We start from the raw sequence: 7,597 nt of genomic DNA, 5'->3' as shown, positions 1-7,597 counted from the left end.
TTGGGGATTCTTTATTCCAGAAAACCAAACCGCTGATGGAATATCAAAATCTATTCTACAACAATTGGATATAATCCTTCAAGGGAATCGCCAAAAACTGATAGCTCAGACATTTGATGATGCAAATGTCATGAAAGTCAAAAAAGCTGGTGTTCAGGCGAAAATAGAAGCAGTTTATAGTAATGCCCATTTCACTCACTGTTATGCGCATCAACTTAATTTAATAATGAGGAATGCAGCAAGCATTACACGAAATGCTAGAATATTTAACTCTAATATTTTGGCTATTCCGACTTTCTTTTCTAGATCACCACAGCGTCTGTTCATTTTTCAAGAAGCATCTGGATGTAAGCATTCTACGTCCATCCGCCACAAGGTGGAACTTTATCATACATAGAGTTCATGAAAATGTTCAAGCATTAAAAAACTGTCACTGAAATTCAGTCAAAATTATATGTAGATGAGACCGTTGCAGAAGCGACAGGAATTCTGAAATATTTGAACGATGAAAATTTCATATTTTGGTTTGAGCTATCTAATAAAATTATGTCTCATGTTGAAATTATTTCTCGGAAAATTAGCATATATAAAGTCAATGAATACACAACAAATTTCAAAACTGCTATTTTAGAGATAAGAAAGACCAAATACTGTGAAAATCCTTCACAAACACTCAAGGGCGAAGCTAAAGAACTGTATGACTATATATCTGTTGATATAACGGACAGATATTCTTCAACTAAACATTTAATACTTGCTAAATTGTTTTACAAGAAAAGCTTTGCTAGTTTTAAGAAAAAAACTACCTACAGAAGAGATATCCTTGACAACTGAAGCATATCCTATGATTGACAAAGAAAAGTTTGAAACTGAGCTAGAAATATTTTATAGTAGGTCAGATATCCATGAGTATTGCAAAGTAATTGATCTCCTGGAATTTATTTTGGAAAACAATTTAAACGATGTTCTTAGTGAAATCACAAAACTCATAAAAATTATCTTGACAATTCCCATGACAGAGGCAGAACGGTGTTTTTCAACTCTGAAAAGAATAAAAACTTTTCTAAGGAACACCATGGGTTGCGAAAGACTAAATGAACTTGCAGTGCTTTCAATTGATAAAAAAGTTCTTCAGCAGTCATTCAGAGGCTAAGGAGAAAATTATCAATCTTTTCTCACATATTAAAACAAGAAGAATGAAGTTTACTTTCAAATGAATGTAATAAGTAAAATATTTAAAATATTTACATCTATTTAGGATTCCTTTAAGTTATTGTATTTTTATACGGATGCATACATATAAATTATGTATATTTTTTATGTTTGTTTTATTTTTATACAATATTAAAACAATAGCTATTTTTTTTAAACAGCACCCTCACTAATCTTAGGCACGAGCCGCCACTGAGCGTGACACTTGTGGCATAAAGAAAATAGTTTTTGTGACATAACAGAAACATTTCTATGAAAGTATATTAAAATGAAAAAAGAATATACATAGATTTCTATGAGTCGTTCTGGTTATTATTGTTTATCTTTTTTAAAAAGACTTACAGTCATTGAATTATAAGTGGTTTGCCATACTTATAGGTAAATGCGCACCATAATACTTAAAGTTAAATTTAAAATTTGATATATCTTTTAATTTAAACGCGAAAAAAACAATTGGGACGCTGAAAACGTACACAGTAAAATAATACGTTTCATTGTCGCGTTGATTATTTATTTGTGATGCAATTTAAAAAAAAAACATATTTCGGGGTTATTTATTTATGTTGGTAGTGTAGAAAAAAATGTATGAATGTTTTTAAGAAAGGTGTATTAAAAAATGGAGCATAAATTTAAAAAGAAATGAAGGTGATGGGTAGATCGCTGTTGTAAAATTCTCTTATGGTTGTCAACGGGTTAAAGTAGATTTATTTGTAAGAAAATTGCGTTAAAATAACTTAAACGTAATACGTAAATGAATGATGTAAAAAAAGCAGAAAGTATTAACAATTGTTTATTTGAATAATTTAAACGCGAAAAAGGAATTGGGGCGCTGAAAACGTACACAGTAAAACAATACCTTTTATTGTCGCGTTGATTATTAGTATAATATATATCGTATATATGAAACAGGTCGATGATTATACACATTATTTGTAATCACGTTTTGCGTTTGATTCCCTTATCTTGAAGTTTTTTATTCAATAAATTTAAGATATTCGCTTTTCTGAGGACGTCCGTTTGTTCGAACGAAACCGGTCCAGCGAGTTGTGTTTATTTGTTTACGCTGTTATGGGTTTATGTTTATGTACGCATGCGCAACCGAAAGTCGTAAACCGGATGTTGGGTTACAACACCCGCTGCAAGGTCATTTGAGTTTTGTAATTATATAGATATATAGATAAATTACCTCATGTATATGCACATATAATACACATTTAATCTCATATCTTTACATATGCTATTTAGGTTTATGAATATACTAGCATTTCAGCCCTGCGTTGCCCGGGTGTTTGGATGTGTATGTTGAACAAAAAAAAGTGGTAGTAGGAAGGCAGGTTCGAATCCGTACCGCAAATGAGGAAAAGAACGGGGTAAAACCTAACGTTTATGCTGTTACGACCACCGCCAAACCGGAAGTGACATTTTAAAAATTAAGGCTAGACAATCTAAAGGAGAGGATAACTTTAAAAAATATCGGCGAAAAAAGTGACCCCCCCCTGTAGAAAAGTGCCTAGTTGAAGGGGAAGATATTAATGTTTTTAGTCAATTTTTCGATATTTGTCGTATAAAAGGTCGAACTTTAAAACGATACTGATCTTGGTAAAATCCGTCGCCTCTATTGAAAGTTTAAGAGAGACATGCAAAAGACATACTTACATACATTTATATATTGGTAACTAAAAATTTTCGACCCAAAATGATGAAAAAACTTGCTCTATCTCTGAATACCCTTTATGTAAAATTTCAAATATTTAGACCAGAAATTGTCTGAGTAATTTGGAAGAGACCGTAGAGGTCAATTTTTTAAAACTTTGACTCCTATTATGACCCCTTAACATTTATTGTTTTCGGCTCAAATCAAGTTATTAAGTTAGATCCATGTGCAAGGAACCTATATCTAAAATTTCAAGTGCGTAAACCCAAAATTGTGGGAGGAGTTTGGTAGAGTTCTCAAAGGTCAAATCGTTGAACTCTGACCCTTTAATCACCAGATTTTTGGCCAAAAACCGATCACATCGATTTTCCCAAATCTCAGTACACTGTATATCAAATTTCGAGTCTGTAGACTAAAAATTGACAGAGTTATTGCGTAGGGAAATGTACACAAACACACACACAGAAACACAGACACGTTCACGTTCACTTTTATATATATATATATATATATATATATATATATAGAGAGAGAGAGAGAGAGAGAGAGAGAGAGAGAGAGAGAGGGAGGGAGAGAGAGAGGGAGAGAGAGATTTCCTTACTTGTACTCACATCGAAAATACGAAAATGTTCAGCCTCTATGTCATTGTAACCGTCTTTATTAATATTTCCTTTACGCTACCCACCTTAACCAAGATTGGTTGTTAGACCAACTGGTTAGATTGCATGATTCGATTAGTATCATTTGCAATAATATTAGCTAATATTGCCACTGTTGACATTCTTCTTCACAATGGTATTGATTAAAAATATGTTAAACTCGTTTAATTTGCTCCACGCTATACTAATGCCTAAATCGTTTAATTAGCCTTGTTCCCCATTCACGTATACACATGTACCCAGGCATATTACCGTTGTGTTCTGCAGCCTAACCAATGCCACACGTTCTTAATCTTAAGGGTATTTAAATCGAAATAATTATGTACTCGATTTCATAATCGATTAAATGCAAAAATCATGTTAGGCTATAACTGGTTACAAATAAAACATTGATAGCCTAAATTGATATTTGTATTTAATTTATTGACAACAAAGAAATCCTGGTAAATTATTAATTTTCCAATGTATATTTACATTTTCGCCTGACTTTTACTTTTTAGATATTATCCGTTTGCTTCTTGTAGATTTATCTTTTTTTTTTTTTCACCCACTTGGATTCTATGCTCTCTACACTCCACTATTGACGACTAAGATTCAACTTCAGTAACAAGTAAGACTCTACAAATATCACAAATGCTTTTAGTCGATGGTGACCGTATTCGCAGAGTGAGCTTCGAAATGGTAAAAAAAAATTGTATTAAATTTCTGACTGAATTTTACAGGTTGATCTAATCTGTGGTCATGTTAGTTGAAGTACTTGTCCACGTCAGGTGAAAAGTTACTATTGTAAATTATTATTCCCACGCCTGAACTTTATTTACTCTGAAAAGCCACTATCATAAAGAAAGGCAATAATTCATGTTTCTTTCGTTGGCCGAGCTTATTTCGAACGTACTTCAACCCTTTTCTCTAATTATAAATGCATTGTCTAGTAGTGTTCCCGCTTTCAACACTTTAGCATTCTACTAATTCATATCCACATTTCGTTTTCTTGTTTGGTTTCTGATATTCTTCTCTAGGAAATGCTCGATAGCAGCAACCCTACTTGCGGCCATGACAAATTTCCATATGCTCAGGATATCTACCTTATGACGTAATCTTTAGATTATCTCTCCCTACTCGACGATTCTTAGTTTGAATGAAAATATCAATAGTAGCCAAATTTACCAAATATTTTTCTTTTCTGCAATTTGGTTAGAGGAAAACATTTTTTATTTCATCAGACGTTATTTTATCAGACGTTATACTGCTTACCGCCTTGTTTCTTAATGGTTTTGTCTCCTGCAAATATTATTTCATCTGAAACCTATTCGTAACCTTATTTGCTCCCTCTTCGATTTCTCAAGTTAGACATGGGGAACATTCCCTAAATAACAAAATGTGTTCCACATTCAATTATATTGTTGTTTTTAGCTATTTCAGTTTAATTTTCGTACTTTTCCTAAATCTTGTTTTTCTCTTAAAATGCATTTTATGTATTTAGTTAGGAAAATGATTTTGAATGGAAAAGATAATTAACTTACTTTTGGAATCTGAATCTTTGAAAGCGATCTATCTTGGCGGGATTCTTGTTAACTTCTGGATCATCTTGATATCACTAGGCCCGGATATGCTTATGCTTGCCTGATGAAATCTATCGTCTAAATCGCCACCAGTAAGAAGTTTGTTGTCGTGCACAGAACTAGTAAGAGTGCGTGCTAATGTGACCCATTTTAATAAGCGTTGTTAGGAAATCAGTTTGCTGAAAAATGATAGTTTCTCATTTCGCACACTTCTACTACTCCTGGTATATCGAGGAGTTTTGCTGTATCTTGGTTAATTGCTTTTTGTGTGGGTATTTGTAATTTCTGGTTAATAATTAGTAATTATTACTGTATTCAAAATAGTATACAACAAAAACACACACTTTTCTTCAGTTTTTTCAGCATTATTGATGTAAGCCGCACTCAACAACATTACGCTAACACTTTATTTGATTTCCTTGCGAAAATTCTTACACAATTTGCATTTTAATAATTTTATTGATTTTTTATATTTTTCATTGTTTCACGTATTTTAAAATGTTTTATTTAATTAGTAAGTAAATAAACAAATAAAAAATACATATGTGAACAACAACACCACCACCACCACCAACAACAACAACAACAACAACAACACCAACAACAATAATAATAATAATAATAATAATAATAATAATAATAATAATAATAATAATAACTAGCAAAACCCGTGTAAATTCCACGGTAGTTGAAAACATAAGCAAACAATAGAATATCTTGGAATAATCAGAGTAATATTAACTCCAATTAGACTGTGAATTAAAATTATAAAATAAATATTTTTCTAGTAAAATATAGAAAATTGCTTGATATATATTATTAAAAGAAATAGGACTATAGTAAGGCATCACTTTTTTCTAGAGATTATAATTTAATCAAAGTGACTTGTAAATCAATTAGCAAAAACTATGTCATAATCTTCTCTTGATAATTTGATAATTTGGCATGTAAGAAATAAAATGTGATAGAAACATGTTACATAACAACTTTTGCAATTTTTTCATCGTGGTAAGAAAATAGATGAATTAGTAAGGAGTGCTATTAGTGGGATTTGGTTAAAGAAAAAAATAAAAGTGTATGACATTGGCAGATGATATGGCAGCACTTGCAAATATATATACACATTAGATAAATATTCTTAATTCATTATGAAATTGAATGTGTGAATTTGTTAGATGATATAAAGTGATTTTTAGATCGTAAATTGCTTCAGCCATTTCCGGGACTTACTATGTATAGTCCCTTTCTCTTAAGATATATATGAAATAAAGTGATGTTTAGATCGTAAATTGCTTCAACCATTACCGGAAGTTACACCATACACGCCACTCTTTAAAAATATATGAAATAAAGTGATTTTTAGATCATAAACTATTTCAGCCATTTCCGTAACTGACTCATTATACCCCTTCCGTTCCCTCAACCCGCTTTCGCAATAATATGAGGAGAAATAATGTACTTGTACAGTATTCTACCCAAGAAATAAGGTACTTGTATACAAGAAAACAATGAAAAGTCATAATACTTGATGATATGACGGATTTTTCGGTGTTAAAAACTTTTATGGACGTCATAGGTAAGATTTTCTGTTTTTTATATGGGTATTATTCTGTACAAATACGTTATTTCTTGGGTCAATTACTGTACAAGTACCTTATTTCTTATTTAAAATGAACTACTTGATTATTTTACGGCTGTGCAAACTTTTCCTTGCATCACGACTAAGAGTTTGTTTTTTCATATAGATACTATACTGTAAAAGCACCTAATTTATTATTTAAAAGTTATACTACTATGATTTAATGTGAGTTTTGGTTGCGGTAGTGGCAGTAGTGGTGGTGGTGGTGGTGGCAGTAGTGGTGGCAGTTACAGTGGAGATAGAAGCAGCGGTAGTGGCGGTGGCAGCAGTGTGGTGGTGGTGGTGGTCGTCGTCGTCGTTGTCGTCGTCGTCGTCGTCGTCATCGTAGCCGTGGCCGTTGTCGTCGTCGTCGTCGTCGTCATCGTGGCCGTGGCCGTTGTCGTCGTGGCCGTGGTCGTAGTCGTCGTGGTCGTCGTGGTCGTGGTCGTGGTTGTGGTCATGGTTTCGGTTTCAGTGGAGATAAAAGTGGTAGCAATGGTATTAATGGCAGTGGTGGTCGTCGTTATGGGAGTGGTAGAAGTGGTGGTGGCGGCAGTTGCAGTACAGATGAAGGCGCTGGCGGTGCTGATTGTGCCAATATGATGGTAGTGGCAGTTACAATAGAGGCAGTGGCGGTAGCAGCGGTGGTAGTGGTGGTGGCGGCTGCGGTGGCGATGGTGGGACGATGCTGGGACGATGGTGATGGTTGTGGCGGGAATTTTTTAGAATTAATCAGAAATTACTTTCCCAGGGCATTTTTATAATGTTAAAATTTTGTAACGTTATATATAGTAGTTGATAAAAAAAGTCTTACAATTAATCAAAAGCGACTTTCCAGGGCATTTTTATAATTAATCAGAAGTTACTTTTTCAGAGCATAAAATAAATAGTT

At 33.1% G+C, this 7,597-nt stretch overlaps 1 protein-coding gene across 1 annotated transcript in view; it reads right to left on the bottom strand.

Moving 5' to 3' along the window:
- The window catches only part of LOC145277817 (high affinity copper uptake protein 1-like), a 224,376-nt gene extending 219,306 nt beyond the window's left edge, over positions 1–5,070 (bottom strand). The window contains exon 1 of the mRNA XM_080129704.1: positions 5,049–5,070. The gene's annotated coding sequence lies outside the window, so the exon portion shown is untranslated. The remainder of the gene's footprint in view (positions 1–5,048) is intronic.
- Positions 5,071–7,597: the final 2,527 nt, after the last annotated feature.

Source organism: Euprymna scolopes, chromosome 6, assembly GCF_053919585.1.
Source record: "Euprymna scolopes isolate OS-2025 chromosome 6, ASM5391958v1, whole genome shotgun sequence".
In the NCBI taxonomy this organism is placed as follows: Eukaryota; Metazoa; Mollusca; class Cephalopoda; order Sepiida; family Sepiolidae; genus Euprymna; species Euprymna scolopes.
Note: the sequence above shows the minus strand (reverse complement) of the source record. Positions and strands in the feature narration are given on the sequence as shown.